Raw genomic sequence first — 12875 nt, 5'->3', positions numbered from 1 at the left:
AATTGAGGGCGGGTCGCTTACAGTTTCAGAGGTTCAGTCCATTATGATCATGAAGGGGAGCATGGCAGCGTGCACGCAGACACGGCGCTGGAGCTGAGAGTCCTACATCTTGCAGGCAACAGGAAGTTGACTGACTGTCACACTGAGGGAAGCTTGAGCAAAAGAGACCTCAAAGCCTGCCTCCACACACTTCCTCCAACAAGGCCACACCTCCTAATAGTGCCACCCCCTATGAGATTATGGGGGCCAAATACATTCAAAGTACATGCCCTCAAACCATGGACCAGGAAAGCCTTTCTCACTTGGGTTGATTCTTCAGATTTTGGCCACAGCAATGAAGAGTATTACAAATACAGTTTACAAGAATAGCTCATCACCCATCAGCTTCTTACAGGACACCAAACAGTTTGGTCAGCTGGGCCAGAAGCTGGACAGAACCCACCCAGGTGCTAACTGCCTGATAAACAAGCAGTTAAACTGTATTTCCAAGACCAAGAGAACCAAAACAGAGGCTAAGACCTCTCAGGAGAGTCTTACACTGTACAGTTCCTGCCCCCGATCCCAACCTCTCACTTCCCACCTCTCTCTCTATCCACCACTGCAGTCCGGTATATGTGTATGTCTCCACAGGAGTCCTCTCTTGAGAAACTCATCTCCAAGGTGATGGGGTCTGGAGGTGGGGCATTGGTGAGGATGAAATCCCCATATATGAGGTCAGTGCCCTCATCGAGAAGTTCCAGAAACCCCCTCCTTTTTCTTCCTGCAACAATACAAGAGGAGCCTCACCAGAGTCTGAGCAAGCTGGGCAGTGCTGGCACTCGGTTCAGAAGCCTAGTCCGCAGAGCTCCAGGAAACAGATGTTGCTTAAGAGTCACCTGTTATTCACAGCACCACGTCAAACCATGTCCCACCCAAACTAAGATCCCGTTAACTGCTCTCTCCTCCAATCCATTCTCCAAGCCGTACACCAGGATGGTAATTTCAGTGCTATCATGATTCAGCTACTGTGATTCAGTTATGGCTTCTCTTAGCTCTGATAACAAGCCTACAATGAAAGCTGGGCAGTGGTGGTGCACGCCTTTAATCCCAGCATGCTGGAGGCAGAGGCATGTGGATCTCTGTGAGTTCCAGGCCAGCCTGGTCTACAAAGGTTGTTCCAGGACAGCCAGGACTATACAGAGAAACCCTGTCTAAAAAAAAAAGGAAGAGGGAGGAGGAGGAAAGAAAAGGTCTGCAATGTTAAACAGTCTACAGGATAACCCACCTGCCACCCCTAGCAACTACCCAGGACCTCTCTTTCAGTTGTCTACACTTCAGCCACACAGAATTCTTCTAGTTCTTCAAATTCACAAGCTTGCCTCCACCACAGGGCCTGTGCAGAGCTGCTCTCTCTGCTGGGGTGTGTCCCTGATGTGGAGTATTGCCCTCTAGGAACCACATGGCTATTGCTATCTCACAGCAAAGCAACAGTCATTAGCTACAAGAGACTCTCCCAAGACTGTGGTCGCTGACATTCTCTCAATTGGAGGAGGGCTCACTAGGTGTAGGAGGCTGATCTGAAGGGCTCAGGAGCAATCAGGAGGTGGTGCACGAGGCCCCGCCCTTTCCTGAGGATGTGTAAGTGTGGAGGAGGAGCCTCTGGTTACCTATCAGCCCACAGGGTGCCAACGCTCCTGCTCCTTCGGTAACACCTCGCCCACATCCTTGTAAGTAACCCCAGTGAAACTCACTGGTTCACCAACCTAGACTGGTTGGTCATTGGTCCTACCTGGGATCATACTTCTCTTCCAGGCTTCTCTACTGAGGAAGCACACACTTGGGCTTCGCCTGGCCTCTCAGGCTGGGTGCCTTCAGGACAGCTTTCGAGGTTCCTCCTAATCTTACAGCAGAAGGCAGGCTGAAGCCTCTGTCAAACATGCACACAGCCTTTAGAGGGTGCTTGTGAATGTGGCTGGGTAAAAGGAAGTCTATCACTGCATAATCCTCCTCCTTTTGAGGGAGTGCAGTGAGTGCATTATCAAATATAAACACCTACAAACAAAACCAGAGCATCGCATCAATGCAGTCACCAGGCTCCTTTCCCAAGCAAGCCCTAGCTGGAGATTAAATCACTTCTGTAGGATTACACGACAGATGTCTGTGTCCCTCGGGGATACGGTCCACATCTGGTCTTGCTCATCTCCACATCCCACCCCTTGTACTGCACCTGCTGTGGGGACTAGGCCAGTGTTGACATTGTGATTTTGAATGCATTTTTAAGAGGTAGCTGTGTCAGGGCTGGCCTCAGTACAAGTGGTTTTAAACCTTTTTGTGTGTGTGCCTTATTCCTACTTTTGAAGATGTAGTAAAAACTGTCTACCCACTCCATGAATGCACACACATTCAGAGCCTTCTGAACGTGCCTGGCCCTCAGGTAAGGAGCAGTGGCTTCCCCAGCATGAGTGTCTTAACAAATGGTTAAACATGGAGCCTCCTGGGTGGCCTGCAGACTCTGGTGGGTCATCCAGGTCTGCAGCAGCTGTGACGGCCTCTGCTGCAGTCATCTGCCAGCCTTGCTTTCTCCTCACTGCAGCCCTGACTCAGTTTGTCTGTGAACCTAACATTGCTCCAAAATAAAGTCTGTCTTTAGTAAAAGGAGGATGCCTAAGACTTCCTGTCTATGAGGTTCTCTCTCTTTTGACTTCTGCCATATTTGAGATTAAAATAGAGGAATTTAAAAACATTTCATTAATAATTTTTATTTATTTCATGGGCACTGGTGTTTTGCCTGCATGCATGTTTGTATGAGAGTGTTGGATCCTCTGGAACTGGAGTTACAGACAGTTGTGAGCTGCCATGTGGGTGCTGGGAATTGAACCTGGGTCCTATAGAAGAGCAGCCAGTGCTCTTAACTGCTGAGCCATCTCTCCAGCCCCTCATTCATTCATTTTAACATAAGCCAATTATATGTTAGCATTAGTAATTTTTTAATGAAAAAATCAACAAAAAGAAACACTGTTTCACCATTTTTGTCTGTCTTCAAATCCTGCTCAACAAGCCACAGCTGAATCCTCACCTGGGCACTACAGCATCCCACCTCAGGAAACTTCTGGAAAACACCCCTGTGTGTTTGTGAAGGGGGAGCAGAAGCAGCCAACGGTGTGGTTTATTTGCAGGTGCAGATCCTCTAACCAGGAACCAGACCGCCCAAGACAGAGTCACACCAGTATTCTCCCACCGTGGTCATTGCCAATGGCCAAAGCCAGAAGCCACAAGACTCTTCTTACCTAGTTCGCCAGAAGCTGGCAAGTGACAGCAATGTTTTGCCAGTAGAAGCTGCTTGGGCACCACGACTCCCTGAAGCTCATTTTGGGAAACACGTTTGGTTTGGCTGCCAGGCCTGTGGCTTGCAGGGCTAGCTGTTCTCACTGTCACGGACACTCTCTTGCTCCTGGTGATCAGAGAGCAGGGCATCAGGACTGAGTGTCTTTCTTTGCTCTCATTTACTTGTGTACTTCCTAGACCTGTTCCAAATGCCTCTGCCTGTGCCTGTGAGCACTGAACACTCCTGAGTGTACTGGGGTCCAACCGTGGCTTTTTATCTCATCACATGTTTAAAATTCAACATGTATGGTCGCTCAGCTGCCAGGTAGGGATTTCTGATCTTCAGGACAGAGTTCCTACACAGGAAAGGAAATGGAGTGTGTCCTAAGGTGGGGTACTGCTCATTCCTCCCAAGCTTCCTCAAGCCTCCACCCACTTGGCTTATCCACAGGAAAGCCCAACAGAACTACAATAAGCTGATATCTTTTCATCTAATATACTAATTAACTAGATGCTTCCAGTTGGTAATGGGGAATACATAAGCATGTGAGAGCCTTTGCACTCCCGACACTGGCTATTCTGCCAGAATGCACAGATCACTGGACAGTTACTAGTTCAAGACAAGAAAGAAAAGAAATTGCATCCATCTGCTTTCTAAAACTCAGAGTCCTTTTAAACCTCATTTTTTCTATTTCATAAACAAATGTATCTTTTCTAGAATTCAAGAATTCCAAAGGATAGCAATGAGTATCACATTTTAAGTACTTAAAAGATTTTAGAGTGTATATGTGTGTGTGCATGCACGTCAAGATCCCCTAGAGCTGGGGCCATGGGAGGCTGTGAGCTGCCAGATGTGGGGAAGGGGAACTGAGCTCCAGCCCCGGAATGGCATCCTCTCCATGACCTCTGAGCCATCTCTCTAGCTCCCAACAATTTAAGTTCTTGATTCAGCTTATGTTATTTTTTACTAACATCTTTAGGAGCACATAAATACTCTCAAATGTGGAAGCTGTGAACATTTTGCTTTCTGCAAAAATGTTATTTGTCTTAGTCTCAGGTTTAACAAAGTAAGATAGTCCTTGCTTGTCTGTCCACCCACCTCCAGTGTCCCAATACCCTGTTTGGATTCATAAGTATCTGGCAAATTTGGGAATGTTTTCAGACACTGTGTTATAGTTTCTAAGAAGCCCAAGTGGGTTCCAAGCTCTGGTTCCTTGGGGAGATTCAGGACCTTGAAGCAAAACTCAGAAACACGCTCAGGACCAGCAACTGGACTCTTCTGCCCCACTTCTCACCAGCTTGGAAGCCCTGAGTAAGGCCTGTCCATCTCCCACCGTGGCAGGCAGTCCGTCCACTGATTGCCACACAGGCACAGGTCTGCAGACGGCACAGGCCTGTGACAGCCAATTGTCCTTGAGACCCTACAAGGGCAGGATTCTGACAGAAAATGATGTTATAATATCGCAGTGGCAAGTGCCACCAAAAGACTTTGATGAAGGATTATTGGAGTCTGGAAGAGGCCTAGCAAAAGTCTGTGAACCGCCTCTGTTGAGCTCACAAAGAAAGCAGCTCAGCTGGACTGAAGGAGGCATGTTATGGATGGAAAACATAAAGGAATTTCCCAGAGGGCATCGTACAAGTTCTAGATCGGTTAATAATAAACTATATCCAGTGTGACATGAAAGCGATGGGTCAGTTGTTTGCTGCTTGCCGAGAGCTGTCCTGTATACTTGCTATTGCTGGGGTCTGCACCCTGAGCTGGGGTGATCCATCCTGTACACTTGCTGTTGCTGGGGTCTGCACCCTGAGCTGGGGTGATCCATCCTGTACACTTGCTGTTGCTGGGGTCTGCACCCTGAGCTGGGGTGATCTATCCTGTACACTTGCTGTTGCTGGGGTCTGCACCCTGAGCTGGGGTGATCCATCCTGTACACTTGCTGTTGCTGGGGTCTGCACCCTGAGCTGGGGTGATCCATCCTGTACCCACTATGCTGGGGTCTGCACCCTGAGCTGGGGTGATCCATCCTGTACACTTGCTGTTGCTGGGGTCTGCACCCTGAGCTGGGGTGATCCATCCTGTACACTTGCTGTTGCTGGGGTCTGCACCCTGAGCTGGGGTGATCCATCCTGTACACTTGCTATTGCTGGGGTCTGCACCCTGAGCTGGGGTGATCCATCCTGTACACTTGCTGTTGCTGGGGTCTGCACCCTGAGCTGGGGTGATCCATCCTGTACACTTGCTGTTGCTGGGGTCTGCACCCTGAGCTGGGGTGATCCATCCTGTACCCACTATGCTGGGGTCTGCACCCTGAGCTGGGGTGATCCATCCTGTACACTTGCTGTTGCTGGGGTCTGCACCCTGAGCTGGGGTGATCCATCCTGTACACTTGCTGTTGCTGGGGTCTGCACCCTGAGCTGGGGTGATCCATCCTGTACACTTGCTATTGCTGGGGTCTGCACCCTGAGCTGGGGTGATCCATCCTGTACACTTGCTGTTGCTGGGGTCTGCACCCTGAGCTGGGGTGATCCATCCTGTACACTTGCTGTTGCTGGGGTCTGCACCCTGAGCTGGGGTGATCCATCCTGTACCCACTATGCTGGGGTCTGCACCCTGAGCTGGGGTGATCCATCCTGTACCCACTATGCTGGGGTCTGCATCCTGAGCTGGGGTGATCCATCCTGTACACTTGCTGTTGCTGGGGTCTGCACCCTGAGCTGGGGTGATCCATCCTGTACCCACTATGCTGGGGTCTGCACCCTGAGCTGGGGTGATCCATCCTGTACCCACTATGCTGGGGTCTGCACCCTGAGCTGGGGTGATCCATCCTGTACCCACTATGCTGGGGTCTGCACCCTGAGCTGGGGTGATCCATCCTGTACCCACTATGCTGGGGTCTGCACCCTGAGCTGGGGTGATCCATCCTGTACCCACTATGCTGGGGTCTGTACCATGAGGTGGGGTGATCCATCTCTACTCTTGCTAAGTTAGGGTCTGAACCAGAAGGTGGCATGAGGGTTGGCACCATAGACTCTTTCTTGGAAGGAGAATGAAGTGAGAATATGATGGGGCAGCACCTCGATGTGACCTCATCTGTAACCTCATTGTGTGGTTCTCACCAATGCCAGATGGCCCTTCTCCACAGCCAGTTCTCATCGGCCTAGTTCAGCACAGTCCCAGATGATGATGGGCAGAACCACCGACCACTGACCACTTGTGCCTTCAGCCCTAGAGGGCGTGGCTTCTGCTGTCAACCGCGTCACTTCCCAGCAGCCTCGCTCTGGGGCTCCTATTTGGCTTCTAAGTTTTCTGTCACCTGTGTACCCGATGTCTACGTAACTGAACTCATTGTCAGAAGCAGCTTGAAAAGTCACCGAGATGCTAGTGTGTAGTAGGGGAGCCTGTGCGGATGCCACAACCAGGACTTTCACACCTTGTCTCTGGTTTTGACCTTGTTAGGCTTGTTGTATGTGGAGGATGGCCAGCTGGGAATTATGGGAAGACACTGCTATAGTGGCACTCAGCAGTGCAGGACAGCCCTGCTGAGCCAAGGCAGAGCCCTCCCTCATTTGGGAAGCATTTCTGAGGTTACAGATGGGATGAGACAGGCCAGTGTTGGGGAGGAAGAAGGAGAGCCAGGAGGGCGGGGCTTCAGTTCCTCAGAGAAATGTGACTTCTCTCTGACTGCCAAATCCACTTCCTCATTTCCAGCAGCTTAGCAGACAGCAACAAGATGTAGGTGCAGGGTTGAAGGACATCTCTGGAGCCACTGATCCACATACGTCCTGAGGTACTGCTGCCTCAGTCCCCTAGTTGGGAGGGAAGCCTTGGGGAACAGTCCCCCACCACCAAGTCAGCTAGTGCCAACCAGGGATATTTTTAAGTCTCCAGGAAAAGCCACAGCAAAGCTTTCTCTCAAACGCCTGCTTGGCTCCAAAGCTCTGGACCTCCTCCACAGTGCCACTCTGTGTGGTCCCCACTTTCTACAAACATCCCAGGGGACAGCCATTCCTCATTACTCTCCTGAGGAGCCAGCAGTGCCTGGTTGAGAGCACTCAATCAACATTTGGTAAATAAGGACATAGGGGCCCAACGTAAGGTCACGTGCAGAGGGGCTACTAGATTCATGGCCATGAAGACAGTCCAGGACAGGTCTGGTTGAAGAGCTAGGTTTGAATCCCAACACCCATGTGGTGGCTCACAAACATCCATAACTTCAGTTCCAGAAGATCTAATGCCCTCTTCTGACCTCTGCAGGCACAGACATACATTTGAGCAAAACACTCATATACATTAAATAAATAAATCTTTAAAAAATGAAAAAAAAATTAAAAAAACAAAACTAGAACAGGATATACGGTCCAGCTGTGGTGGGGTGGGTGGGGATACAGGAGTAAAGGAAGTTGGCAATTACAGAATGTGATAAGCTCTTTGAAGAAAATAAGGAGGAGCTGTGAGAGCCATTGCTAGAGGGTACACCCTGTCAGAGAAACAGAAGGGAGGTGATGCTGCCCACCCGCCCGCCTGCCCGCCCGCCCGAGTGTGGTGGAGGAGGGTGGTGGGAGGGGCAGGAGTCAGAGCTGCTGAGCCAGGTGGACCAGAGCAGCGCTCTGGCTTGTTCTGCCAGCAGAGTGCTAGCCCTGCATGGGCTGCTCTGGTTCTAAAAAGACCTTTCCAGATGCTGAACAGAGGGTGGCTGAGGGTCAGCAGCAGCAAGTGTCAGGAAGCAGATTCCACCCAGGGGGTAGGGAGACGGGGCAAGCCCGTGTGATGTGGGGCTTGAGGGTCCCCAGAGAAACCAAGGTTGGCTTTGGGGATTTAACCCCCACACCTGGGTAGAGGTGCTGGCATCCAAGGAAATGAGAAAAGGTAGAGTGAAAGGAGAGATGTCTGGAGATGTCTGGGGCCCTAGGAAGATGGCCTAGCTTCTTTTCCCGAAGATACTGCGCAAGTCCCAGCAAACGTGCCATGCCTCCCACCTCCTCATGCCTCACTTCCTCACCACCTGTCTGCCCTGAAGCATGTTGTCTTGCTGTGTCTTCTCCCCTTGCACCCAGAGGGAATGTGATGGTGGGTATGGCTCCATCACAGTCAAATTCCCAAGCCTGGAATTCTGGGGAGGCTCAGGCCACAGCTGTAGCTTCTGGGAGGCACAGCTCCCTGCTGGCTAGCACACACTTGAGAGTGGTACATGTGCAATTCTCGGGCTTCTCTAGGTCCTGGTGTGCGTGTGAGCTTTTCGTCTGGTACCCGCTGCTTCCCCAGATGAGCTCAAGGGCTGCTCTCCTCACCTGGCCTCTTTCAATAAGCTGTTCTCCTACCCAGAGCTGGGGGGTGTGTGTGTGTGCAGGTGTGCCCCGCCCTCAGGCTGGCCTCACCCTACCCCTACCCCAGCCACACAGCCCACCCTTTTCCACTCCCCAGCTCCAGGTACACCTGTACCCACACGTGTGCATGCACGTGCAGTCCAGAAGTCACCCTCAGGTGTCATTCCTCAGGAGCTGTCCCTTGCTTTCTGAAGCAGGGTCTCTCATTGGACTGGAGTTCACTAATGAGTAGGCCAGCAAGCATGTCACCAGCTGAGCCATCTCCCCACCCACTTGTTGCCAGTTTTCATTTCTGTTTTGTCTTCTCCACACATTTTCCTGCCCCCTTACTCAGTGCGATGTTTAGAAGTCAGCGATCTTGGGCCATCCTACCCCGCGGTCGGGTAGGATGGTTTGCATGTGCAAACCACCCCATCTCTACAGATAGACAGGGGAACAAAAAGCTGAGTCAGCCCCAATTCCCATTCCTTGGGCCCCGTCCGAAGGCTACCCTCAGCCCAGGAGCATCCTCCAGCCAAGTTTTCTAGACTCGGTCTCATCCCTGGAGCTCCAGGGCATCGTCTGACAGAATCACACCTTCCCAAAGGTACCAGTAGATCTGTGTACCTTACCAAATGCCCCACCACCCTTCTGAGGTCTTCCCTACCCTCCTGAGTGCATCTGTATTCTGCTCTTGAATAAACTGGGGTGTGGGGCTGAGTCATCTGGGGGTGAGTATATCATAGCCCTCCTGCCCTTTGAACTGGTGGTCTGTGGCATATCCCTCTTCAGTCCTCCTGCCCTTGGGGACACTGAACTCTTAGGTTCTCCTCCAAGGCTGACCACATCTTTAGAGGTTCCTCCTCCTGCTCAGCACCCCACTTCCTGCAGGGTTCCCCAGACAGGGCTGGTTCTCTGCCCTTGGTCTTAGCCACAACTCCTGGTTCTCATTAGAAAGGCTCCCTCCTCTGAAGTCAGACTACTTCTAAAGGTATGTAGGCACCCTGCTCCATCAAATGGGCAGCTGACAGCACAGATTTACAGTTCTTTTCCCTCTCTCCCTTTCTGGCCATCCCAGTTGTTCACACAGACAGATACACGGGGCACACATACACACACAAACACACACACATGGAACGTGACATTCCAGTGACCATGTGGACATAGAACTATACACACTCAACAACAAACATGCTAGATTTAGCTTAGAAATCTGAAGCATTTTTAAGTGAGGATTGGGCTCCCGGTCCACCTTCCATGGTCTGGAGGTGTTCTGAAGGAAGCAGAGACTGAAATCACCCTAGTCAGGCTCCAGAACACACATGGCAGTGAGTACAGAGGCTGTGGTTTCTGTTACCTGAGATCAATGTCTCAAACTATTAAGAGGAAAGTTCCAGAAATAAGTAATTCATGAGTTTAAAGCTGCACACACCATTTCTTGGTGGCGTGTTGAAATCTTGTGCCTTCCTACCCTATCTTGCTTGTGATATGGACTTTCTCTTTTTGGGGGGTGGGTTTCTGAGACAGGGTTTCCCTGGATATCCTAGAACTTGCTCTGTAGACCAGGCTGGCCTCATACTCATAGATATTTGCCTGCCTTTGTCTCCCAAGTGCTGGCACTAAAGGCATGCGCCACCACTGCCAGGTAGACTTTCTCTTTCTCCAGCATATCTAGGCTGTATACACTACCCTCCCATTAGTCATCTAGAAGTTGTCTTGTTATCAAATCAACTTCTATGACCTCTCGGAGCGTCATCATTCATTATCACACATGAATAAGTAATGACACTGGCAGTTTATTATAGTATATTGTTCCATTTTGTTTATCATTAGTTGCTCATCTCTTACTGTGATTAATTTATAAATTAAACTCAGTTATATAAGTAGGAAAAACATAGTAAACATAGATTCAGTATTATCCAAGGTATGAGGTAGCCCCTGGGTATTTTGGAAGGAGTCCTTTGATAATGAGAAGCCTTGGTATGACAACTAGTGGCTTTTAGCTGCTAAAAGGTCATGTTCCAGCTCCACCTTTTCACTGATGCCTCAGTCCAAGCTCAGTAATACATATCCATCGCAAAGCTGGAGACTGGCCACAGATATGAGCTGAAACATGGGTCCATTTTTTATGAGAGGCAGATAGGGAGACCCCTTCTAACTGGCAGGGAGGCCAACAGTGACTGAGGCCTATGGAGAAAACAGATGGACCAAAGGTGGCACTCACAATCTCACGGAGCGGGGCAGAGGCTTATGAGGTCTACTACCCAGGCACATCCCAGATGTCTAGCCCATATGGTGGGCATTCCAGGGTCGGCTCCAGCACCGCATCCCTTAGATACTCAGTGTTGACCACTATCAGGATGGATCAGAGCCACAGGAGAGGGGAGCAGCAGGAAGCCCAATGAGGCAATGTAAGAAAAGCAGGCAGAATGGATTTGGGGTGACGTTTTCCTCCCTTAATGGAACCAGTCAGTTTTGGAAAGATTCATGAGATGAGCTAGCCACTGACTTCACAAATAAACATCAGGCAAAAGTATCAACAGAGTGGCCAAGGGTGATGGCACAGACCAGCACCTTGGAGACCGAGGCCAACCAGGCTATATATTAAATAACGCAATAAAGAAAAAAAGAGACAGAAACTGTATCCAGAGGGACTGTCCTGACTGAAGCAGTACCCGTGAAGGTAATTCTATGGGACTTATAGCTTGATTCTTTTTTAAAAAATTATTTATTTTTATTTCATGTGAATGGTGTTTTGTCTGCATGTATGTCTGTGCTCAACAGGCATGCAATGCTCACAGAGGCCAGGAGAGGACATCCAGTCCCCTGAAATTGGAATTACAGCCAGTTACTAGCCTTCATGTGGGTGGTAGGATGCACACTGGGGTCCTCTGGAAGAGCAGCCAGTGCTCCTTTAACTACTGAGCCAGCTTTCCCCCCCCTATAGCCTGATTCTTCATCTGTTGCAGCTTGTGCTTTCACATGTAGCCTCCTACTTAGGGCTTCTACCGTGTAACAAAATAACTAGCCTCAAATCATACAGCTGTAAGTGGGCAAGGTTTATTTATTTTTTAAAGAGATTTGTTTTTATGTGTATGAGTGTTTTGTCTGCATGTGTGTAAGTAAATACACGGTATGTGTGCAGTGCCCACAGAGTTCAGAAGAGGGTGCTGGGCACCCTGGAACTAGGATTATGGACAGCTATATTTCTCCATGTGGGTGCTGGGAAGTGAACCGAAGTCCTCTGCAAGAGCAGCAAGCGTTTCTACCACTGAGCCATCTCTCCAGTCCCTGAACACAGATTGCTCTTCCTTGATCCAAAATGTGCGGATAATAGTGCTTTTGGATTTTGAATTTTAATTTATTTTTAAAATTTTGAAGTTTTGAAGCATTTGTGTATACATAACAAAATAACTTGGAAATGGAATCCAAGTTTAAATCTAAAAACTCATTTAGGTTTCATTACATCTTATACATATAGCCTGGAGCTAAGTGAAAGGATGTGTGTGCACACTCACATGTGATTGAATCTAAGACCATATATACGTAAGTGCTCTATCACTGAGGCCTGACCCCCCCCCTTTTTATTTTTACATCTTGAGATGGTGTCTCACTAAGTTGCCCAGGTTAGCCTTGAACTAATACTCTGGAGCCCAGGCATGCTTTCATTTGCCATCTTCCTGCCTCAACCTCTGCTTGTTCTGATCCTGTCTGCAACTTGAGCCCCACCCCCCTCTGAACCCCAGCCTCACTTCAGTTCCCCAGTGTACTCCTTCCCATTGGCAAGTGTCACAGACCTGACACCCAGGGCCCACTCCAACCTGCTCCTGTGAGTCTTTACCCTAGTCAAACGCTGCCACCTTCACCCCCTACCCTGTGGCTTGGGCTCCAAACTTGGGCCTTATCCTTGGCTCCTTGCTGTCTCGAAACACCAAATCCTGTTGCTCTTCTGTCCCTAGCTGGCCTCCCCAGAACCACTTTCAGTGGGCCCACCCTCACCCAAGCCACAGCCAACTCTCCACTGGTGAAACTGGTCTCAGGGCTGGCCTCTGAGGTGGCCTTACGCCTTCACAGCCCTGTGGTTATAATGACTCTTTTAAAGACTGGAGGTGGGTAGAGACCAGTCCGAGTGGATAGTGGATATATCTAGGAAACACTCCGGCAGCTAAGGCTCAGGGAACACCAATGCGGAAGAGGAGGCAGGAAGACTGTAAGAGCCAGGGGTCAGGGTTTGCTGGGAGACTGGATTCCCTCAGAAACCACATCCA

At 49.9% G+C, this 12875-nt stretch overlaps 1 protein-coding gene across 4 annotated transcripts in view; it reads right to left on the bottom strand.

Annotated features, from left to right (window-relative positions):
* Traf5 (TNF receptor associated factor 5) overlaps positions 1 to 12875 on the bottom strand; it is a 42878-nt gene that overhangs the window by 22896 nt on the left and 7107 nt on the right. The window contains exons 2-3 of one of the 4 annotated variants that reach the window (XM_036202704.1): positions 3267 to 3430; positions 1769 to 2031 (exon numbers count right to left, since the gene is read on the bottom strand). The exons of 1 other annotated variant lie outside the window; for it this stretch is intronic. The gene's annotated coding sequence lies outside the window, so the exon portion shown is untranslated. The remainder of the gene's footprint in view (positions 1 to 1768; positions 2032 to 3266; positions 3431 to 12875) is intronic. 2 more of the 4 variants (XM_036202705.1, XM_036202707.1) reach the window with 2 other exon arrangements.

The sequence above is a fragment of the Onychomys torridus genome, chromosome 11 (genome assembly GCF_903995425.1).
Source record: "Onychomys torridus chromosome 11, mOncTor1.1, whole genome shotgun sequence".
In the NCBI taxonomy this organism is placed as follows: domain Eukaryota; kingdom Metazoa; phylum Chordata; class Mammalia; order Rodentia; family Cricetidae; genus Onychomys; species Onychomys torridus.
This window is presented reverse-complemented; position numbering and strand designations above follow the sequence as displayed.